The sequence below is a fragment of the Xenopus laevis genome, chromosome 2L, assembly GCF_017654675.1.
Source record: "Xenopus laevis strain J_2021 chromosome 2L, Xenopus_laevis_v10.1, whole genome shotgun sequence".
In the NCBI taxonomy this organism is placed as follows: domain Eukaryota; kingdom Metazoa; phylum Chordata; class Amphibia; order Anura; family Pipidae; genus Xenopus; species Xenopus laevis.
The window spans coordinates 149,882,175-149,907,392 of record NC_054373.1 but is presented as its reverse complement, the minus strand read 5'-3'; the positions used below and the strand labels follow the sequence as shown (position 1 = coordinate 149,907,392).

Here is a 25,218-nt window from a genome sequence, read left to right as displayed (position 1 = left end):
TTTTAAGAAAAAACTGGAACGTATAAAATTTGATTAAAAACCTGAAAACTCAAATCAAATTCGAAAAAAAGTTGAATGTCAGGAAGGCTATTAACTTCTTCAAATAGGCCAGCTGACCTCTGCCATTGACTTCTACATGAACTCGGCAGGTTTTAGGTGGCGACCTATTGAATTCCAGTAACTTCCATGGTTTGGGAATGATAAATCTCAGATTCAATTTAGAATTCAAATTCAACTTGATGGTTTTAAACTTGAAATTGAGAGTTCTGCCCAAAAAACCAACTCAAAAATTCGAATTTACCATTTGAACCTTAGTGTCCTGTGCCTGTCACACATGGAACAGAGCCTTGGAAACTTTTGTTTACTGTATTGTATTTATGTATGTTCTATAAACAATTCCATTTCTGTTTACGTGAGTCCTTATGAATAATGCATGCCGTTCTGATGAATATGCACACAGGCTATTATGTCTGCAAAGGCCTAATAAATTATTTATTAGTATGGGATGTTGTTCACCTTGCTTAAGCATAGTGATTAGCAAAGTGTATTAAAGAAAGTATATGTCTAACATAGACATTTTATGCATGGATTCTGCTAGTCATTGCAGACAAGGGGGGCAAAACATTGAATGCATTTAGATCATCTTAACTATTTCTGTTATTGCAGATTTCACATAGGTAGGGGTTACTTTAAATGGCAATTCAAAATAATAAAGATTTACATACAACTTGGATAGTTGCAACACACACTACATTGTGAGAAATTGATGTGGGTGTAGAAGTGTATAAAGAGAGGCAAAGGACATAGGCACAAAAGGAGTAAGGTAATAAAAGGTGCCAAAAAGCTTTGTATGCTCAGACCAACGTATGCTTAATCTCTCATCCCATCCTTACCAAAGCAGCCACCTCAAATTACAAACGTCTTCTCGCCATTTCATCCCATTACCAACATGATGCTAGCCTTCAGTATAATCACCATGGTGTAGCATGCAAGGTCAACAAAATATATAACAAGGTTGGTAATTACAGTATAACACCATGGCACTTCAGCAAGCAGTTCTCAAATACAGATGGGGATTCCCATTCCGCTTGTCCGTGATGAACAATGGAGTCATGCACTCACTCACAGAACCATTAGAAGGATCCCAGCTGCAATCCAGATTGGGCCTTGAGGAACAACCTACACTACTTTCACAACCAGTAAAGGATGCTTCACCACTGCAACCCATTTGGGAAAAGAAAGTCAATAGACACAGACAGAACACACCTACTCTACGAGAAGCCCGCTCGAGAATTCCTAGAGCCACCTGAAGGCAACTGTTATATAGAACACCTTCCTCTTCAAGGGATCTAATCATTATGTGTCTGCGATTTCACGATTTTCAGCTTACATCTTTTGTTCTGGGGTACTGAGCCTGATTGCTTTTGGCTCAGCGTTATCAGTCTCTGGAACTCTCCCACCCCTCCCTGGATGATTTTTATAATTTTCTTGTTCACTTCTATGATATGTTCTGACTCTCCTGGGCCAGTTTTCCCAGGCAACCACAATCGGAAATTTTGGTTAAGATTTTTTTGGTTATACTTTTCACTTTTTCTAATTATTCACAATTTGTTTGCTAATGGCATGTTTTTTTTTGTTTTTTACTTTTTTTTTTTTGCTATCACTAAAATGTTTGACCACAATAGTCAAGAACTAAAACATATTGCTATGACTTATTTCAGATATTTGCATAGTGACATGGATTTGCATTATTGGATGTCAGCTAAGCAGTTTGGACGAAAAGTAATTGCCACTTTTACCTATAACTTCCATCCATTTACCTATAAGCCCATTATGGTAACACAGCAACAGAATGTACTTTATAAAATCTTTCTAGTATTGCAATGTATAACAATGTATACAAAATGGGGACCGTAATTACTATAGTTACCCATAATGTGAAGGGGCTAAACTCTCCCGCTAAATGGAAAGTGGCAGCCTCGTTTTATTTAAGGTCTCAAGCTGACGTGGTTGCCTTACAAGAAACACATTGGACCAAGAAAGGCCCTACGCCTTATTTACACAAATCTTATCCGCAAATATTCGCTACCACCTATAACAAAAAAAAAAAATGAGGGGTGGCAGTGGCGTTCCATCCCCATGTTGTTTTTGTTCCAGAAACTATAATATCTGATCCTGAAAGTAGATATTTGTTATTGTATGGTACTACGTTAAGTAAACCTATTACTATCATGAACATATATGCACAAGGTACTTTAATACTTTTAGGAGACTTTAATTTAATAAAGCGTCCCAGCCAAGATAGACAAGGCCCAATTATTTCAACTTCTACATCCGCAAAGCCTCCGTGACCTTTCTTTAATTGATGCATGGCGCTGTTTACACCATAGAGCAAGCAATTTCACCTTTTACTCAGCACCACATAATTCCCACTCTAGGATAGACTACATATATGTTTCTCAAACAGCTATCTCTAATGTTACAGAAGCCAAAATTACACCTATAGCTTGGTCAGACCACGCTCTTCGGTTTTTGTTTTACTACATATGCCTGATCGCCTTCCAGGTAAACATATGAATGAGTCAATGTAACACAATTACAGATGCTATTGAAAATTATTGGATAGATAATCTGGATGAATCACTTTCAATGAGTACACTTTGGGCAGCCCATAAAGCTACCATTCGTGGGGTGCTTATCAATATAGCGGCACACAAGAATAAGGTATTCCGCAATCAGATAATAAGCTTAGAACAAGAAGTGACAAACCAAGACCAGTTACATAAGCTTAAGCTGGCCATAGATGCAAAGATCCGATTGTACGATTCATCGTACGATCGGACTTTCCCGTCTCCCGACCTGCCAATAACCATTCCGATCAAATAAAGTACAAAAGAACAGATCAGCCGATGTTCTGCCACTGACAGCAATCGTACGAAAGTTATGTCCGACCAAAGCTAATGACAGTCTCCCTCTTAAAATCGTACGATCGGCAATACATGCAGAGTTATTATCGGCAGCCGACAGAAATCTTTTAACCTGTCCGATCGACCAAACGACCGATCTTTACCAGACAAAAAATGTCAGGACTCCACACACGGCCCGAAAATCGTACGAATCCTCGATTCATACGATCAAATCTTTGCGTCTATGGTCAGCTTTACCCCTAACCCACAAACCTTGGAAGCTTTGGTACAAGCCCACTAAAACCTAACCACACTCTTGTACCAAAAAGCGGACAAGTCCCATAGGCGTACACAACACGCCTTTTTTTCTTAAAAGATAAACACGATCGCCTTTTAGCCAGAAAATTACAGCAAAACCAAGGTTTTCAACCCATACTGTCAATTAAAGCAGCAGACAGGACACTTTCAAATAAAGAAAAACTTTATTAGGAATAACAAATCACTTAGGATTAACAAAAATGTGTTATATAGATCTTACAGTCAAGGAGGTTTAAAGGTTCCCCACTTTATTTCAAGGCCGCTAGACTTGCACAGTTGACACAATGGTACTTACCATCAGGTCACTCCAAGTGGGTTGACTTTGAAAATGCTACTATTCATCCGTTGAGGGTCTCCTCTCTTTTATGGGCCAAATCAGATTAGATTCAGAAGCACAAGATCACAAACCCCATAATTAAGTTTCACCTGCAGTTATGGAAACCCCTGAAGCAAACATTTACCTCACATACTTTTCGCAGTCATAAGCAACCATTAGTGGGCAACCCAGACTTTCCCCAAGAACTAATTCATTCAGCCTTCCAAAAATGGACGTCCAATTGAATTGTCCATACAAGGATTTAAATCCTTCCCCCAACTATGTATGCTTTCCCAGCTACAGAACAATTCCGTTATAATCAACTCTCCCACTTTTATGACTCCCAAGCCCCCATCGAGCTAAGATGGAGAGCTCACTGTATGAGTTCTGTTGTCGTAACCCACTTGGAACCAGAAATGTAATTTCGTTACTTTAGTCTCAACTAATAGAGGTTGCCTCTCCTGTCTCACATAAATATATGACGGCATGGGAGACAGATTTAGGAGCCCCTATCCCATTTGAGACTTGGACCAAAATATGGAGTTTGATTAGAAAACTTTCTCCTAATGTAGGGGTTAAGGAAACTGCATACAAAGTGTTGTTTTGTTGGTACCTTACACCTAATTGTAAACATACCATTAACCCAAATTTCCCATCCATTTGCTTCAGGGAATGCACGACAGGGGTAGATTATCTTCATGCCTGGTGGCATTGCCCCATTGTATCAAAATTATGGACTGAAGTGTACAAAATGGCTTCTCAGATAATAGAGGTGACTATTGGACCATCCATGGAGTCAGCACTACCTTACCCTAAACTTGCTCCACATCCATGCAAAATCCCAGATACTAGCAGCTGCATGTTGGGCCATAGCCCTTCATTGGTTGGCTCCCTCTTTCCCTATCTTACATGTTATTAATAGGCGTAAATGTATCCAGTCTATGCACTATTTATCTGGAGGACAAACTTGATCTCCATACAGCTATATGGTCACCATGGGAAAAATTTCTCACTAAACTACCATAGGTATGATAATGTCCATAATGTAAATGTGATCAAACAACACACCAATGTCATTTTATTTTATTTTGATTATATTATTTCTGTACTTTTTTATGTATCTTTATTATTTTATTCATTTGTTGATATATGCTTATAACTTTCACAAATAAAGAGTTATAAAAAAATATAGTAAAGGGAGCACTCACTGATCCATACAGCATGTTCCGCTGTGCTGCCACATGGAGACGCGCGTGGAAAGTCCGAATGTATTTCGGAGCACTTGCGGAACTAAAATCAATGCTTTATTGAAAATAGTTTAAAAACATGGAGCACTGAAAAAAAGAAGAGTCTTTTAAATGCTCATGTGGACAGAAGTGCATCATGCTTTTGAGGAAGTGGCTTTGACCACGAAATGCATCAAACACGCTATAGAGTTAATCTTTTCACCATTTCCTTGGGTTATTGGGTAGAATCCCTGTTACAGAATAACCTTTACAGTGATAGGCTGAGAGATTTGATGACACTGCTCTGACTCACTCCTATATAGTGAGTGCAGGGAGTGGCCTCTTCCTCTTTTGCCTCTGGATGTGATTCCAGCTGGACGTGCTCAGGGGGACTGAGTGCAATAGGCCCAGAAGAAGGCATGTGTCCAAGTCGGGGACCAGGAAACCCCGTGAATGAGGAACAGATATACTAGGGCAGACTTGTCATAGTCTCTCTAGGAGGGAAAGGCAGATAGGATAGAGAGAAAGAGCAGCTGAAGCTCCAACAAGGATTTGCAGTAAGGGAGTAGCTTCCCAGAGGCTCTGTGTGTTGCCTCCAGTCAGGGACCTCAGTGAAGAGGGACTGTAGGGTAGAAGCTGCTTTCCTGACAACTTCCAGGAGGGAAAGGTTGTACTGCATTTGCCTGTGTACTTTCTGTGTGAGCCTGCCTTTGATCTGTGTGAACTCTCAATATGCTGTTTTCCTCAACTCCTGCGTGAGTACTGAAACCTGTGGTCATTTGCCCTTTTTGGCATAATAAACCGTTCCTGATTGTTAAGAACCTCCTGGCGCCCAAGTTGTTTTTGTGTGCACAGTAGCCTGGGGGGGATGTAGTTGCACTACACCATAGAGGGAACACTTCCACTTAGCGAAGGCCCTGCCCTGGGTTTAAGTCGCGTGTAACCCATGCTCTAGTGTTCTAGCTGGTGAATTAACCCCAAGTGGCCCAAATAGGTGTTACATTTGGCACCCAACGTGGGGCATTAACCCTTTAAATACCAGGCTGTGCATTGTTTTGTTCGAATTGTACGAATGGATCGTACAAATTTTTCGAAGTGGATTAATGGAACGTACGAATTCTTCGAATCGTACGAATTTCCTTCAGAGTGTTTGGCCGTGGGTTCGGGCTTGGAGGTTCGCCCCGAATTTCACGAAGGCCTGCGGATGTCAGTTGCATGGGAGGAAGATGGATGTCCCGGATGGAGCCATTTCCTGCGCATGTGTGATCCCGGATCATGGATCGGGAAGAAGAGAACCTGGAGGATGGATTCTTCTGATGTTTGCTACAGCTCTTCTATGGACTCCTGCAGAGTGAGATGCCTAGAGTGCTGCTTGCTTGTTTTTTTTGTGGCTGGAAGGACTGCTGGACTAAGTGGGTTCTAATTCAGGACTATTGATCCCCACCACAACTCTTCTGCCTTGTTTCTGCACTTCAAGGATGACCTGTGTGGACCCTTGGGAGTAAAGGAAGTTTTGGCGTATAATAAAGTTGACCAACTGCAACTGTTATTATTTAATGTTGATACAGTATTGTGTATACTGTGTGTGTTTCCTTTGCAGTGATCATTGTTACCAGGTATGCCTAGGAGAGGATACCAGAAGTGGATGTGATGGTACTGTAAGTTGAAATGTTGGGGATTGTTAAACCATTGTCAGGAGAAATGTTTTTTTTTTCCCCCGGGTGAATGTAGGGCCCTATAGGTATACAGGCCCTATAGAGTTAATCTTTTCACCATTTCCTTGGGTTATTGGGTAGAATCCCTGTTACAGAATAACCTTTACAGTGATAGGCTGAGAGATTTGATGACACTGCTCTGACTCACTCCTATATAGTGTGTGCAGGGAGTGGCCTCTTCCTCTTTTGCCTCTGGATGTGATTCCAGCTGGACGTGCTCAGGGGGACTGAGTGCAATAGGCCCAGAAGAAGGCATGTGTCCAAGTCGGGGACCAGGAAACCCCGTGAATGAGGAACAGATATACTAGGGCAGACTTGTCATAGTCTCTCTAGGAGAGAAAGGCAGATAGGATAGAGAGAAAGAGCAGCTGAAGCTCCAACAAGGATTTGCAGTAAGGGAGTAGCTTCCCAGAGGCTCTGTGTGTTGCCTCCAGTCAGGGACCTCAGTGAAGAGGGACTGTAGGGTAGAAGCTGCTTTCCTGACAACTTCCAGGAGGGAAAGGTTGTACTGCATTTGCCTGTGTACTTTCTGTGTGAGCCTGCCTTTGATCTGTGTGAACTCTCAATATGCTGTTTTCCTCAACTCCTGCGTGAGTACTGAAACCTGTGGTCATTTGCCCTTTTTGGCATAATAAACCGTTCCTGATTGTTAAGAACCTCCTGGCGCCCAAGTTGTTTTTGTGTGCACAGTAGCCTGGGGGGGATGAAGTTGCACTACACCATAGAGGGAACACTTCCACTTAGCGAAGGCCCTGCCCTGGGTGTAAGTCGCGTGTAACCCATGCTCTAGTGTTCTAGCTGGTGAATTAACCCCAAGTGGCCCAAATAGGTGTTACATGCGTATTCTTTTTGTGCATGTTTTTAAACTATTTTCTATAAAGCATTGATTTTAGTTCCACGAGTGCTCCGTGTCCAAGAAATTCATTCATACTATCCCTTTTAAACTCAACTCCTGGCTGTTTCAATGCAAGGGTTGGATGATGTATTGAGACACCTCAATTTCTGACTCTGCAGCTTCCTTTGGGGAATGGGGGTTACTAGTATTATGTATTTCTTTTTGTTTGCAATCATTATTATAGTGAGAGGAATTATATTTACTTCTGATTCAGAGTATTCATATGTTGCACGCATAAGTGGTCACAAGTGCTAGAGCACTACAGGTTAACCTGTACTGTAAAAATCCAGTGTGAGGAGCAGAGCTGACGCTAACACAAGCAGTGCTCAGTTCAAGGTACCTGCTACTTACTTACATTGTGACACCGGGAAGAAACCCAGTGGGCCCAACCGACCCAGGGCCACTCCCCGTTCTCCACCGGGAAATTTGGGTGATCCAGCCCATCCCTGATTATGGCCACAAGTGAGAGAGGACTATGACGTGGAATGTGTAGGGTTGCCAACTTTTCTGGAAAAAAATAGCCTTCCTGTATGTAGGGACCCATAGGATCATGGCCCCTATGGTTTCATTCCCTACCAGTGCCTCATTTCCTTGTTGCTGGGTTAAAACCCATGTAACCATTTCTACTTATTTTGCATACCCAGTTCATTGGCCCTTAGGTTGATGACCATATCCTGCATCACTGTAACATAGTGTTTGCAGGGGGAGGTCCTTCCTTGGGTGGATGATCCATTGAGCCTGGAGTCAACAAGGCCCCATAAACATTAGGCCCTGTAGAGGGGTTGAGGAACAGGGACCCTGTGAATGAGGTTAGTTAGTGTACAGGATAGCAACTGTTATAGCACTCTCTAGAGAGAGTGAATTAGTGAGCTTCAGTTAGTAAGAGCAGCTTTAATCTCCACCAAGGAGATAGAGGGGAGTAGATCTCCCCCAGGCCCTGCTTGTCTGTAGTGAAGGGACCACAGGACTGACAAGGGAATTAGGTTATTGTTCTTTCCCTGTTCACATCTTCTGTAGGGTACCCGGTCCACACGAGGTACTGACAACCTGGAAGGTGTATACTTTCAACTCCCCCCTGCTATTTCTTCAGTGGTGCCAATTATGCTGTGCCTGATACATCCTTGATTGTATCTGGCATTTATTGACTACCTCATGTGTGTGAGTATTTTAAACCCTGTGGCACTTTATTATTGTATAAAGCCTTTTGTTATTCTTTTGCAAAGAATCCCTGGCATCCAATTTCTTTATTATTACTCTTTTGGCAGTACAGAAGTGCAGTTCAACAACACCTCTCATGTTCTTTTCACATAGCAAAGCCCATCCTGTTGGAAAAGGGTCCAGTGTAGCCCATGCTCTACATTACTAGTTGGTATATGCCTTTTTAAGCCAAGTTAGGGTTACATAAATATATTTATCAGTTTTGCCTATTAATAACAAGGGATCAAGCACAGATTTGTGGTTTGGGGGTTGTGATCGTCAGCCGGAACTGCCCCAGCTTGCTCATCACATACACAGGCTAGAAAGTTCAAGGTCTTCAAGGTAGAAAAGGCATCATATCCAGTCCTGCCTTGCAGGTAATAGTGCTGTGTTCTGCACCTTAGACTTGATTTTTAACACAGGTGCAAAAGGAAACACAAATTTTGCTACACATCTGAATGCAAACACAGGTTATCAAGCCTGGCTAGATTCTTGTTTTGGTTCTGGTTCATTCTGTTATTTACATAAAGAAATGAAAAGAAGCACAAAACACTTCAATCTTATTTCCTGGCCATCCCTCACCAACATGAAAAATATACAAATGGATTAATCTCCTACTCCAGCCTGGACAGAAGATAGTTAATTTTAAGAACCCATAAGGCTAAGGCCACACTAGGCGATAGCGCCGCGATTTGACTCGCGGCGACTTTTCGCCGCGACTTTTCGTCGCGACTTTTAAGCAATCGCTGGGGAAACTTTTGCGCTGGCGTCTATGGGGAATCGCGTAAAAACGCCAGCGTAAAAACACACGCGGCGATCTTTTCTCTACTGTCGCTCGAAATTGCCTCACTAGGCGATTTCGAGCGACAATAGAAAAAAGATCGCCGCGTGTGTTTTTACGCTGGCGATTTTACGCGATTCCCCATAGACGCCAGCGCAAAAGTTTCCCCAGCGATTGCGGCTTAAAAGTCGCCGCGAAAAGTCGCCGCGAAAAGTCGCCGAGAGTCAAATCGCGGCGCTATCGTCTAGTGTGGCCTTAGCCTAAAGCCTACCCCCATCTGGCTCACATCAGTCTTTTCTTCTGTCCCAGCCTGGGCATAGTAGGAGAGGTTAAGCAGCTTAAACTAATTCTCTTTTCTTTATTTTACAGGCAAGAAAGTACTCACTTGCTCGCTATGTTGTAGATTACCGGGCACAGTTTTGTTTTCTGGTCAGGAAGGGGACCCTGTGTGGCTGGGATATTGCTGCTGCTTTGTGGCACCTGTTGGTGCTCTGCGCTCCCAGTATGGAGGTTTGGTGCAAAGATGGCATTTTTTGCCAACTCCCTTCAGCAGTTAAAGCTGTTTGGCCAATCTGGATTTGTTTCCTTGCTGCTGCCTACCTGTGCACTACGATGGATCTGGCATCATCTAAAAGAGCCGCTCCCAAAGTACTGCACTTTGCGATTCAGAAGCATGTAACAAGTCTGCAATGAAGGGCAAAATATTTTGTGAGATCTATTTCACTGAATATCTTTCTAAAAACCTGAAATTTTCACATGCAGTTTTTCCTATTTCTAAGGAAGTGCAGGATTTAATTCAGGCAGATTTGTCTATAATACCCAAAATAATTCCAGTTGAGAGAAAAGTGGAAGAGCTGTATCCTTTTTTAGATGAGATTCAAGAGATCTGGAATACACCCACTACAGTTGATGCTCCAGTGGCTACGTTATCTAAGAAGACGGCTTTGCCAATTGATGACATTTCATCACTGAAACATTACATGGACCGTTGTATGTAAACAGAATTAAAGAAATGTTTTTGTCTTCTGGGCAGCCTATAAACCAGCTGTAGCTCTGGCATAAGCTACAAAGGCCCTTTCTATGTGGGCAGAGAATCTGGAGCAAGCCATTTAGTTCCCAGAGAAAAACATTTTGGAAGTTCTGGATGACTTCACACTCTAAGCCTCTCTAGATCTTGTCCAGCTGTCAGCTTGCTCTTGTCGTTTGGAGTCACAGCTCGTAGAGTCCTTTGGGTTAGATCATGGTTTACAGACACTGCCTCCAAGAATTCTCTTTGCAAGATGCCCTTAGATGACATTAAGTCTTCAGGGGGCAAGAGTACTTTTCTTTCCCAGACGAGGCAGTTTCATAACGTTTGTATGCCTTCTCCAGAAGAAGGTAGGACTCCAGAAATCTCTGATCAGGAGCATAATTTATATCTTCATCTTGGTGCTCATGACAAGGTTCTTTCATGTCCAGAATTAAAGTCCCAAGATCTCCCAAGCCTTCCCCGAAAGCTCAATGACAGTCACTCGATCCAGCCTTCTGTAGGGTTAGGTTGCTCACCTTTCAGGGGTGTCTCGGCCAATTCAAGATTCATGGGTGATTTTGTTCCTACTACAATTCCTCAAGATGCAGGGAAAAAGGAAAATGTATTTTTCAGTATGTTCAAGGCTGTTGTTAAAGAAAGCAATTTCAGTGGTTTTAGCGGTTTCTCCTCTATTCTTAGTGACCAAGACCATATTAGATCTCGAAGAATAAACAAATTCTCGAAGTACCAAACTTTTAAAATGGAGACCCTTGTTACTGTGAAGGCCGTAGTTTGTCCAAGAGATTGGCTAGACTCTTTAGATTTGAAAGACGTTTATTTGCACATGCCCATTGTTTAAAACATCACAGCTTTCTATGATTTTGTCTCTAAGAACAACACTACCAATGTTGCTGTCTTCCCTTTTGCCTTGCTACTTTGCCCAGGACTTTTTGCAAAGCTAAGGCAGGAAACATAGAAGTCTACCATTACCTGGATGATTTACTTTAGGGGTGAGAGATCCAGCTACATTATCATCCAATCTCATAAAACCCCAGGAGGTTTTTGAGAGGTTTGGCTAGATCCTAAAGGTAGCCAAGAGTCAGATGATACAATCCCAGAGAATGGCATACCTTGGAGCTCAAATAGATACTGTCTTGGCAGATAATTTTTCATATAATCCTTCAAGTAATGCAATTTTGGGAGGGATCATTCCCATCAGCAAAGAAATTCATGAGCCTTCTGGGCCTTCTGACTTCAACTATAAAGTTGGTATAATGAACCGAATGGAGGATGAGGCCTAATCAGTTATTTTTTCTCAGGCAGTAGGATCCTATAGCTTGGATTTGGTCACAGGCAATTCAGATCAACACAGAGTGCAAGAGACATCTAGCCTGGTAGAAAATACCCAGCAATGTCTGCAAAGGGTTTCCCCTCAGGAAACAACTTGGATGGAGGTGTTCACAGATGCCTCAGGGCCAGGTAGAGGACCTTTCCAAGACACTGACCAATATCCTGGAGCTCAGGGTGGTTCTCCTAGGGTCTGCAGTGAAGATCAGAACAGACAATGCGGCAGCTACATCTTACTTTAGAAATCAAGGGATCGACAAGGAGCAAGACCTTGCTCAGAGAGACTGTCCCAATCATGGAATGGGCTCAGATCCACCTTCAAGATTTAACTGCTCTGTACATTCGAGGAGCCCATAATCTAGAGGCAGATTATCTCAGCCATCATTATCTACCCAATGGGGTTGGGAGTTAGATCAGTAGATCACTGGATAACATCTATTTAAGGCTGGCCAGAGGTGGGTCTGATGGCAACTGATCTGAACATCTTAATCCTTAACATCTGTGGCAGATATCCTGGAGTTTCTTAAGGAAGGGCCCTGGAAAAGTCTGAGTCTTTTGGAGAAGAGGTGGTCGAGAGATCCATTAATAGAGAAGTTCTTCCAAGCAATACTCAGAGTTCGTCCACCAACTAAGTTTATTTGTCCAACCTGAGGTATTGATTTGAGATCCCTCTCCATTAAGCATTTATATCAAGTTCTTTGTGGTTACTTACCCTGAAAACTTTTTATTGAGTGGCCCTTATGTCAACTCGGCAGATCTGTGAGCTCCAGGCCCTTTCAGTAGATCCTACTTACACAATGTTCCATGTGAAGAAAGTAATTCTCAGACCAATCCTCAGTTTCCTGCCTTAAACTGTTTCTAAGTTCCACATAAATTAACCAATTGTATTGCTGTCCTTTGAGCCTCCAGCATCCTCTCAGGAGGAGGATTTAACTATAGAAGGTATAAGATGTTTGGAAATGTACATCAGAAGAAGGGAAGACTTTAGAAATTCTAGAATGCTGTTTGTTGTGCCAGCAGGAAGGTGAACTAGCCTCCAAAGCTAGTCTAATTTCATGAGTAGTCAAGACCATATAAAGGATTTATAAGTAAAAGGGCAGCTCTGAGCCTAAGGGATTAAAGGTGCATTCTGCACGTTGTATGGCAGCCTCCTGGGCATCAGAGGCAGGAGTGTCTTTCAAGAGGATCTGAAGTTGCCCCTACTACACTACAGATTAGATGTTGTGCCTTCATCTCAGGTCCAGTTTGATAAGTCAATTCTTTTTTCAGCCTGTTGTGCCAAATAAATGTAAGCTAATTATCTTCCCTTCCCATTGTGCTCCTTTGGGTATGAACCATTAGTATATTTTTCATGTTGATGGGGGATGGCCAGAAAAAGAGAAAATGAATATCATACTTACAGGAATTTTATTTATCTGGCCATTCTCCCTGTCAACATGCCCTCCCTATTGTGGCTTTATTAATAGACTGGTGCGAGCCGGGGGGGGGGTGGGTGAGCTTTATGGTTTCTTAAAATTTACTATCTTCTGTCCAGGCTGGGAGTAGACGGAGATGAAACTATAAGTATATTTTTCATTTTGCGGTAAGTATGATTTTTGTTTTTCGTTGGCTTCATGGGTGTCTCTTTAGATCCTGCATGCTGTTCCCAGCAGGGTTAAAAATCCTGTTGGGTTGTGGACAGTATTGGTTCTTTTATGTGGTCTTTGCACCATCCCTCTGCATTCCTGGCATAGTGATTCGATCATTGACCCCTAGGGCCCACAATCAGATCAGACCGATATTGCTCAATCAAGGTGGGCATATCGGGGCCAGATCTGCTCGTTTGGCGACCTCTCCAAATTAGCGGAGCTGCCCTTAACACCTAAGCAACTTAGGATACGCAAATTCACAGGGGGAGTGCCAAAATGTTCATATAATGTCCATATAACTATAGTATCTGATAATATATCAGGAGACTAAAAAATTCAACCATAAAGAGGTTGGCATAAGACAGGGCAACATTACTATCCATAGCAGTACCCTGAAATTGGTGGTCCAAGACAAAAGTAAAAAGTTCACTAAAAACATGTGACACGTGGGTATGTGTACGGCCATGTTCGAGGGCCAAACGATCAATCAAACCAATATCTTCCACCCTGTCATCTTTCAGTGCAAAGACACCTTTACCTGTCTTCAATTCCACATCAGAAACTTTGTGAATAACTCCCTTGGACTAGTTTAGAAACTCTTTCACGACCAGACTGTGATGAATTCTGAGATGGAAAAGGGCATGTTGTTTAGCTGTTGGAATGTGTTTGTATATTTTCCTATAATGCCCCCATTTTCAGTGTAGAAAAGGCAGTGAAAGGCACAAAACAATACCCAGCCCCCTCCCCCACTAAAGCTACTTACTGGACATACCAGTGTATCCCTGGGGGTGTGGCAAACTCCCTCCCTCTACAAAAACAAAGAAGTGTTGGTCTGGGAAGTGGGGGTTGTTGTGTTTACAGCAAGGGCTGACTAAGCTGTATGTGTAGCTCCTGGCTTGGGGCACTTTTTCAGAGAAATTGGGGTGCACCCTAACTGTGGCAGAGAATCCCACCTTGGCACCTCCCTGGAACCTACCCTAGCTATGACAGGAAGACTCCTTCCAACAGTTTGGATTCCCCTACCCCTGAGAAGGAGTGCTTATTGGTGGAACTTGGCAAGTTAGAGGTATTGTTATGCTAGAGTTACCCAAAGGAATCCTGTGCCTTTATTTGTGGTTACCTGGAGGAACAGTGTATGCTGGACTGTACCTTATTCTGTGGACTGATGTCAAAAGAGACTCTGCCTTTTAACCTGTACAGAAGGAATTTTGCCTTGGACGGAATAAGAAAGACTTTGTTTGATAAAGTGTGTCTTGGCCCCGGGGGATCTGTACACAGTTCATCTGGGGACCATTTTATGGGACTTCAGTGGTCCACTTGTGGGTCTTATGTAGTATTGCCTTGTTCCTGTTTCTCTCACTTTTATACCCTGGTGCAATAAAGCCCCTGTGTAAACCCTGTTCACAGAGTGTGGTGTGTCGCTGTTTTGTGCCGGTCTCTTATACGTCACACAATGGGTGACACAGACAACCAGAAATGTTTCCAGAGACAAAAATTTCTCTGGACAAGGTCAAAGGCAGGAACTGTCCCTGGTGATTAGGGTCAGTTGGCAACTAAGCAAGAATATGCTTTAGCTCTTCATTATGAGGAGTCCTCCCCCTGCTGCTCAGCCTGTTCATATGCAGAGTGTGGCTCTTTAAGAATGTGAGCGCAACCCCCCTTCTCCCTCCCACCTCACATTGAGCCCTCAGTATGCAGCACTCGCCTTGCATATATTATGTTCATGACGCAGCAGCAAAAAAATGTGCATGTAAAAACTGCATTCAACTTTACAAGAGGAGACGGCATTTCTTTTACCCTTTTATTTCCCTTTCTCACACAATGGTACCTGCACTTTCTGCCAAGCAGCGTTAGACTGGGGAATGTATTCTGATTAAATATTAATAAGGTGTGCAGCAAGCCCCGCTTTTTTCTTTCTTTCATGGAAATGCATCCCCCTTTTCTATAGCGCTGAGCCCTACAAGTGAGTTGTGAGGTGAATTTAAAAGAGAGGTGGGATGAGTCCTGCAGCCCAAAATCCTATCACAAAGGCTAAGAGGAGAGGAGCTCCAGGAGAAAGCACAACATTGGTGAGTAGACATTAAATAATAGATGGCTTATTAAAGAGGGTGTTTTAAAAGCGGGACAAGGGACGTGGGAGGATTTTTTTGTTTGGGTTTTGTTAATATGCAATGGTCATAATTAGCATAATTTATATATTTATGATAAAGAGGGGTTTAGGGCAGGCCGCCGCCATTTCCACTTAGTTCTGGACGGACGTGGTTGCTGCAAACACCTCTCCTGTGGGGGCGGATTCCTAAATGGGGGGTCTTGCAAGATGACTGAGGGGTTTGCATTGTGCTGGGGCGAACTACTATCGGCGCGGAAGGATTTTTTAGTATTCAGATTGTATCACTCCGCTGCTGTCTGTACCGGCTGTGTGCCTTGGGAATGTGTCAGTGTCATGGAAATGCAGGGCTGGAGAGGGCAGAGCTTGCATAAACATGTAGCAAAGGGACGGCCCGGCCATGTCTGGATGCCTGCCTGCCCCTCTGAGGGAGAAATGGGGTCCTGTTGGGGGAGAAGTGTAGAAAGATAAGGCCTGAGAAAGGGGGATGAGGTCTGAGCTGTGTTAGCTATGAATAATGTGCCCCTGGGGTGGGACAAGGAGAGAGGGGGCGGATGATTGTGCTGTGTATTTATAAAAGGCTCAGCTACACGCTGACACTATCAAATAGCATATGATATACTACTTGTGCTTCATGCTGACCTGGCTTGTTACTATTAGTTATGTTTTATTACATTTATACATAATGGAACCATCCTTGGGCACAGGTCTAGCACTTCTATTCGGGGCTGGCATGGGAACTTATAAGTGTACAATACATGGGAAATACTAATAGCTGCAGTACAGGGAGGAAAAGTCAAAATGCATTAACCAGGACTGGGGAGAGCACTCCTAATACTATGCAAGTCCAGTTTGAGGTAGTGCCTCTAGGGTTTCTGCTCTGGTACCAAGAGTACAGAAAGGGATAAAGGACATATTATATAAATTAAAAATGTGTTCTATACATTCAGGTTATGTATTAGTGATGTGGTGCAACTCTACTCAAGGTGGATTCTAGGAGTTGTAGTCTGGTTGAATAGCCCTAAATTACATAAAGCCTCATCAGCTAAGACAGGACCCCAAACTTACTATGACCCCCCCCCCCCCGTAGTAGCTTTGCTCCTGGTTTCAAAGAGCCCACACTTAAAAGTGGAGCAAACTGACATTGGAATAAAAAATATTATTGGAATATATCTGGAGGTAAAATAACCTCTCATGCAATAAAAACCCTTCATTCATTTCAGAAACCCTGCGGTTATGTACACTTTGTGATTATACTGCTATTCTAGAGCACCATTTAAGTAAATGTGGGAAACCATATTTCACCAGACAAACCAGCAGTACAACCATGATTCCATTTTTTTTTGGAACCTGAAAAATCAGTTTTTGACCAAAAAATGACCGTGAAAACTTGAATCTTTTGTGGAAAACACAACTCGACCCTTAATAAATCTGCCCCATTTATAAGTTATATCTATAATATTTTGTCATTGGTTTGTGCTGATTTAGAAAAGAACAGAATATGTTTACTTGTTAATTACCTTTTTATGTCTTTTCAAGTAGCTTTTCAGCCATTTACAGTAAGTACATGTGTTTTCAATGGTCCACTGGAACAAAAGGCTTGCCCAATACACGACTAGCTCAGGAAATAATGGAATCAATGGTTTACTTTTAGCTTTCCTTAGTGTCTGTGTATGCTGATTATTCCATTGTGGAAGCAGATAATGGGGCAGATTTTTTTTTTTTTGCCAATTTTCGCATCGCCACGCTTCGCACAACTCAGTCAGACGCAAATTCACTATGACTACGCCTCAGCATATGAACTCTGGTGTATTACAGTAGCATACTTTTGACAGCAAACGTCCTTTTGGTGCGGAAATTAATGTTCTTTCACTTCAATAACTTCCTTAGAGGGCAAATTCACTAGCGTAGTTACGTTAGCATCCAATTAGAATTAGCGGGTATATAAAGGGCAGCTGGAGAGTTTACTTTATGATGCTGCTGAACTTGTTGGAAGACTTGACTTTTTCCAGTTTTCTCCAAATGTCCAAGGAACCAAGAGGAGAACACATATCCTCTATTCTCCAACCTCACCATGATCCTGGTCCTGCTGCACGGTTCACAAGATCTTCTTCTTTGACTAGTAATGTAACCTCAAACACTTTTTCTTCTTCAGCTGTTAATCCTACTTCTGACACTGCAGAGGGTACAAGTTCAGCAGCATCTCCTCCTCCTCCAGTACCCCTTACAGATAATCATCTAGAATTTTCAGAAAAGCCCATAGGGCTGTTTCATTTTGCAGAAAAGTCTTATGGACTGAAATACAATCTGCGGTGAATGCTGGTGTCAAAATCGAACCATCAAGAATTGCCAGAAGTAGTAGGCTGATATTAAAAGGTTTTTTTTTATTAAAATCGTGTATTTTTTGACTATAAAACATTTTATGTTAAATCTATGTAAGAAATAATGGACACATTTATAGGATAGTGTTTTAACATCTCAAGTGTAGGGGAAAACAAATAGCTAGCCAAAAACACCATAGAAAACTCTGTCGTGAGCTTCAGTAAAGACAAAGTGATAGGCTGAAACAAAACCTGATTGATATAGATCAACTACAACAGTAGAACACATTGCAGCAAAGAGGTTTACAGTTCGGAGTGCATTTATGCATAGGAAAATCCTTAATATATGTTACTGACTCTTTACTTCAAGACCAACAATGAAGAGATTAAATTAATTAATTTTGTTTATAAATTAATGTGTTTGATTTGTACAACTTCTAAAAATCCATACATTTATTTGACACAGTGCAGGCGTTTTTTTCACCAGGATATGGCATAATTTTGCAAGAGGATATGATCATAACAATATTGAAAATGTAGTTTCATCTTATCAATTCTCCAGGTTAACAGACTCTGGTGAAAAGGGTAACATATTGTAAAGTTCGCACTTTGATGAATTTGTACCTGGTGAAAGGATGCAAAACTTCATTTGCGCTAAGCTCTTTCACTAGCGAATTTTCCTCTACGCCTTGTAGTAAATTGGCACTGTCCCTGCGGATTGTCATTTGGCAAAGTTTCGTTAGAGACGGCCACTTTGCCCTTTAGTAAATCTGCCCCAATGACTTATTAACATAAGTAGCTAAAGCAACTAGTGTATCGACACTACACTAGTTGCTATAGCTACTTATGTTAATGAGTGAACATTACTCTAGGGGGCAGATTTATCAAAGGTTGAAGTGAATTTTCGAATGAAAAAAATTTGAATATTGAACTATTTTTTGTGTACTTCGACTAGGGAATAGTCCAAATTCGATTTGAATTTGAAAAAATTTAGAAAATTAGAATATCGAAATTTATCAAGTATTGTCTCTTTAAAAATTTGACTTCGACCATTCGCCATCTAAAACCTGCCGAATTGCTGTTTTAGCCTATGGGGAGTTTTTAGAACCTATTTGGAGTCAATTGATATGAAAAATCTAAGTTTTATTTGTGAAAAACTTCGAATTGAATTCAACCGAATGCACTATTCCTTCGATTTGTACGATTCAGATTTGGCCAAATACGGACCTATTCGATCAAAAACTGACCAATTTGACTAAAAAAGACGTAATTTCGGTTTGTCTTTTTGATTTGAATTTCGAAGTTTCAAAATTCGACCCTTAAATAATAAATATAAATAAAGATAAATATGCCCCTAAAGCTACGCTAGTTGCTATTGCTACTCATGATCTTCATGTTTTTTTAAACTCATGAACAGCGTACAACTTTGAGCATTATATAGTGAATAAAGTACCCCAGTTGTGAAATATGATATTATAAGGAACTCCAATTACATTATTTATACCCAAGTTACAGTGAGTCATGTATACTACACACACGTGTTTGTATTAGTAAACCATACTAATATTGTATAGCTGTATATATTCAAATACATTGAGGAGATTATAACACACATACAGATGCAGAAACTCTGTTCCTTTTGAGCTCACATAATGTATGTTGAAACAGAAGGCAGGGCTGTGGTTGTTAATAAATAAATACTTATGTCTTCCCCTGGTAATACATTACGTCAGTATTAAGCTGGTCATACTTTGGCATATATGGTGATGTTACAACTGATCCCTACATTCCGTATAATCCCTCCCTTACCTTCTCCTCTGCTGAATACCCCTTCTAGCCAAATGCCCGCCTATTTCCTATCCTAGTCCTCCAATTTCCCCTTACATTTTTCCAGCACCATCCACCTTTCTTTCCTCCAACCCACCCGTTTCCCTGGCCCATACATCATAGCCCTGCCTCAAATTATGTCTTGCCCCATCCACAAGTTAGTTCACACGACCCGAAGACCTTTAACAGGCAAGTAAAAATGTAAAGAAAATTAAGACTGGTGGTCTAGTGATGCGGCGGAGACGCCCGCCGCGCCATCGGCGGGGATGCCAGCCATGTCGCTCCTCTACTCCTGTGCCAGCTCCTTCCTAGTGCGCGCGGCATTTTTTATGACGTCAGCGTGCAATAGGCCAAATTTAAAGGTATTAAAGGGACATTTTTTCTGTTTCTCATTGCCCGTGATAGGATTTTATTCCTGGTGGTTTCCTGAGCCTTGTGCTAGTTTCTGTTTGCCTGAAATCTGTTCTGATCTCCTGTGTTTGACCCGGCCTGGCTTTTTGACTACTCTGACCTCTGTAAACCTGACCCTTGCCTGAAACCGACATTGATTCAGCTTGTTCCTCCTGATTGACTTCCTGGTTTGCCTTCTGCCTGCTGTTTGATTCCGATTTTGCCTCATCCCATCTGATTGATTACCCGGTTTTGACCCTTGCCTGCCTGACAGTCCTAGCTATCTACTTGCTTCGATCCTGCCTGTCTGACCACACATTTGCCTATTCCTGCTTGTATGTGACCTTTGGCCATAAAGACGCTATCTACAGTCGTGCCCCTCTGCCTATCCAGAACCCTCATCTTGTACCTCTCGTTTACGTCCAGGTGACATCCAAGTAAGCCGAGGGCTCCTCCCGAGGCCCAAAGGCAGTCACAGTACTGGTGAGGCACGAGCCGAGACCAGGGTGCTTGGTGTTTGTTCTGGTGTTGGGTGCTGTCCGTGACAAAAAGGTTGGCAACCCTAAGCTCAGAACCTCTCTGGCCATCATGCAGATGACTGGAATAGCTTGCTACAGCTAAGATTATTATACACAAGTTATTATACACAAGTATCCTCCTCCATCATGGATTTGCCTAACAAAGTCCCATTAATTGTATAAATGGCTTGCATATTTTTAAATCCAAGTGCATAACAGTAATTCTATCCAGAAGGACAAACTGTCTATCTGGACAGCTGTAGCAGATGAGATTCAGGGGGTTGTGTATTAAAGTCCTAATAGTAAAATCTCACAAAATTAGATTTTTCGAGATTTATTATACTCCAAAAAAAGCCAAAATACAAAAATGCGCCATTTTAGACCCGTAGAGGTACTGTCAGTGGGAGAGGCACCAATCCCAAATTTAAGTTATTGGGGTTTTCAGTGGGTTTAGCCCAATAATCCAACTTTTTCTGGGTTTTTGGGCAAAAACACAAAAGATTTGAGCAATTTGAGAAAAAAAGCTCAGAAAAAATTAGTAATTCGGATTTTTGCTCGACTTTGAGTTTTTCCGATCCAATTAATTCAGGTTATTTTACTAAAAAATAAGATCAAGTCAAGCATGGGAGTTTTGTCATGATTTTTAAATAAAATATTAGATAAATACAGATTTAATTACGGATTCGATTATTGTGAGCAGATTGTCATTTGTAATAAAATGATGTAGTAAAATCTATATCACTTTGCAGAGACATCTAGATACATTTGTCTCTTTACTATGGGCTAATAGATTTTAAACTTTTTTTCTACAGTGAAATTGGACAGCATGTAAATATACATATATTTATTATGTATTCAACTGACACTCCCTGTGGGATCCAGATAAACGCCTTGGGGACCTGATCAGTTCCAAACAGCCATGTGTTATGCAAAGAGACCAATTAGAGAACGTCTCAGATAGACACTGCTTAATGTTATGCAATAAAAATTGGTTACAATACCTCCAAGATTTTGGGAAAGAATCATCTCAGCACAGACTAGCACCTCTGGATCTCTCAGGCTGCAATTAGCATGATTTACACTCTTGGCCAGATGGCATTTATCGGTTCCCTAGGAGATAAAAACTCTACTGAAAGGGGCTGAAAAATAGAAACTGATGGAAAATAATTTAATCACATAAACAGTACCAAGTGATTGGAGACTAAACAAATTTTACTACATTCATACAAACAAGGGTGTTTTATTACAGTGTAAGCCCTTACAGTAATACCTTTTTTTTGGTATTGTTATGTACACAAGTATGTATTCATATTGTTGATATGTACGCAGCTTTGAAAGTATGGTTATAGAGTCCCCTTGTAACCAGCATAGCCATTCAAATATTCATTTTTCATTTAGACCAGCCTGGATTCACTTCCATATTAAAATATACAAAAGCCAACAGCCAATAAAAAGACTCAGTAATAAAAAGTGTGTTTGAATGAAATCCTATTAACATACCTTTTGCCCACTGTTTTAATATAGTAACATCTATATTTTTGTCATTAGGCACCCCAGTGAATATAATTGCTAACTCTAGGACCCCTGTCTGGCAATGCTCTTGCTGGGAAAATAACTGGCCTGGGGTATTTTGTAGTAAGTATTATGCCGCCATCTGGATTTGCTCCCACTTACAAGCACAGTATAGTGTTGTTGGTAACTGGTGCATTCATGGTACAGTAAGATAGAAATACAGTGTTCTCACCAGAAAAAAGAACACTGGTTCAGAGAGGAGCCGTGTGGTAGGGAAAATGAGCCGGGCGATACACCCGGCCAAAACTGGTCTGGTGAGAAGGCTGAAATGGCAGTGTGGCACTTACTGTAGCATATTCCATATTCCAGACCAGTGCTGAGAAGCACCTAGGGGGGTCCAAAGGTTTGCATCTATAGAAGGGTGCCTAACAGATTTCAATCCTACACGCAGCGCCAAATTTCTTCCACCAGTGTCTTCCACCCCCCCATAGGATTGTGCATTTGGTCATCCTTTGTTTCTAGGTCCAGAGAACAAGGGTGCACATAGATTTAAATAACAGACTGGATGTAATCAAGCTTCAGATGCGGCTGGGCAACATGCCGCCCCTTAATTTGTGCAGCCCTAGGCCTGGGTGTTTGTGGCCTTGCCATAAATCCAGGCCTGTATATATACAGTAGGTACTAGAGAAACTGTTTATTACAGTAGGGCCATATTTTGTTGCATTACACCCCTACTGGGAAAGGTCATGTAGATTTGGAGAGCTATGCGTACTACAGGAGGCACAATCTGTTGCTGCTGCTGCCAATATTAGAGCTCTGTGATTCTAGAAAGCTAAGCTTCCCTCCATTGGCTTGCCATCGTTAGCCTGCCTGTGCACCATGGAAAATGTTTTGTTCTTAGTGCTGACACATTAATTAAGCACACTGACTGTATCTTAAATATATGCAAAATAGTACTTTGTTTGCGTTAAGTGAATAATTTAGTAATTTAAGTAGTTAATGTAGATAATAAGTCTGGCCAATGACATATGCACTGCAAGGTCAGCAAACGAATGGATCTTGCACTGATATGCCCACCTTGAGGTGGCTTGATCTGAACGTGGCCAATGATGGGATTATAATTACTGTTAGCGGTTGGATTGAGGACCACATCAACAAGCAGATATGGACAGAGGAGGCTCTTACCCCCCCATCCCCCCGCTGCCCTGAGGCGGCTTCCACGCTGCTGCCCCTCCTACCCCAGCGCTCACCTTTCCAGGGGGTCCAGGACAGTCCATGATACTATTGTAGACTGTGCAACTGCTAGTAGTTTGTTCATCTTCTAGAGTAATTTTTTTCATCTCTGTTGGTTTAAGACAGTATGTCAGCAAAAAATATTTTTCAATTGATTTCTATATATTTTGGCAGTTTTTCTAAGGCTGAAGTTTCATTTTTTGTTGTGTCTTTTTGGAGCAGCTCTGGTGGGTGGGGGTTGTCAGTGAATGTAAATTCTTTTAATATGATACATTAAGGGACTGATTTACTAATTGAATTTACTTTTTTTCCACAAATCTCTAAAAAAATTGTGGCTTTCCTATTTTTTTTTTCTAAAGCTCTTGGTCAAAACTTGGTCAGGTAAAAGTTGTTGAGCTCCTGTAGAAGTCAGTGGGAGCTGCACGAATCCTGTTGAACTGTTTTAAATCAATTCGGACTTTAAGAGGTTTTGAATTTTTTTCCGCTAGGAATTTTTGAGTTCATTTTCTTTTGGATAGTTCAGGGTTAATTTCCTTGTTTTAATTGGATATTTTAATAAATGTCATGCCATTTGTAGTTTTAGAGAAAATTTATTCGGTCATGGTTTCAAAAACCCCTAAAATTCTACCTTTAATAAATAGGCCTCCACTTGATACATTTCTTATATTTGGCCCTGCTGAGCACAATCCCTGAGTTTCTTAAAAGGAGATATATAGGATAAATGAAAAACCCCTAATTTTCTAGGCAGTTATAAGTAATACATGGTGTTGCTTTTACATGGTGCTAAAAATCAATATTATCTTTAAAAATAGCCCCATTATTGGAGTTCCCTATAAATGTTCACTGGTCCCTGTCCATGTTTCAAATGAGGGGGGGGGCGTGTCCCTGCCCAAAGCACAGTAGGAGGGGGGCAGCCAATCACAGCCCTGCAGTCACACAAGCACAGAGAGGATTCAGTTCCCGGTCAGGTCCGGCTAGTTGCTGATTGGTTCCTGTCCTACGGTACTGTATGCTGAGAGCTGCTGGCTCCCCTGCACAGCCTGGGAATTCAGGGAGCAGGAAGTGAAAGGGAAGGGAGGACTAATTAGGGTTTTTGCAGAAATATTCAATAAATCAGCCTGGAACACGACTTTTTAAGCACAATTCTTCTATATCTGTAAGTATAATGCACAAGTACATTCTTATTTTTTATACAAAATGTCTCATTTAAAAGCAACTGAACTGATACAATAGTTGCTAATATTTAACAGATGCTGCAGAGAAATGTATCAACTAACAGAGCAAATTATTAATTGTTACCATTCTACCTACACTACTTATCCTCAATTGCTCTTGAATCTAATTTTTATACAGGTATGGACCTGTTATCCAGAATGCTCGGGACCTGGGGTTTTCCGGATAACAAATCTTTCCGTAGTTTGGATCTTCATGCCTTAAGTCTACTAGAAATAGTGATGAGCGGCCCGACCCAATACCCGCGGAACTCGCGTGTTTACCCGCGGGTCGGGCGGGTTTGGGTCGGCCTCGCACTGCTCCTCGCGGGTCAGGAAATGCTGGCTTTTGATTTCCGGGTTCCGGTTTTATAGTCTCGCATCTGCTCGCCCTGCCCCTTTTGTGACGACATTGTGGCGTCATCGGCGCGGCAGGTTGGCGCGGGTCTGTAAAAGGACCCCAGAAGTGTGGGTGTGGGCGGGCGCAGGCTGGAGCAGGGCGCGGGCTGGAGAAGGCCGCGGGCTGGAGAAGGGCGGGTGTGGGTCAGGAAAACCCTGACCAACACATCACTAACTAGAAAAGCATGAAAACATTTAATAAACTGAATAAATGGGTTCTGCTTCCATAAAATAAAATAGAGTCTATGGGAGACAGTCTTTCCGTTATTCGGAGTTTTCTGGATAACGGGTTTCCGGATAAGGGATCCTATACCTGTACCAGCAAAATGTTAGAAATAAAAGTTCACCATATTGCTTGAATC

The 25,218-nt window shown here is 41.8% G+C and overlaps 1 protein-coding gene across 7 annotated transcripts in view; it reads left to right on the top strand.

Annotated features, from left to right (window-relative positions):
• The window catches only part of pou6f1.L (POU class 6 homeobox 1 L homeolog), a 76,266-nt gene that overhangs the window by 30,539 nt on the left and 20,509 nt on the right, over positions 1-25,218 (top strand). For 2 of the 7 annotated variants that reach the window (XM_041582559.1, XM_041582560.1), the window contains exon 3: positions 15,287-15,407. The gene's annotated coding sequence lies outside the window, so the exon portion shown is untranslated. Of the gene's footprint in view, positions 1-13,209; positions 15,408-25,218 lie in introns of those variants that run through there. The other 5 variants (XM_018247494.2, XM_018247495.2, XM_018247493.2 and 2 more) reach the window with 3 other exon arrangements.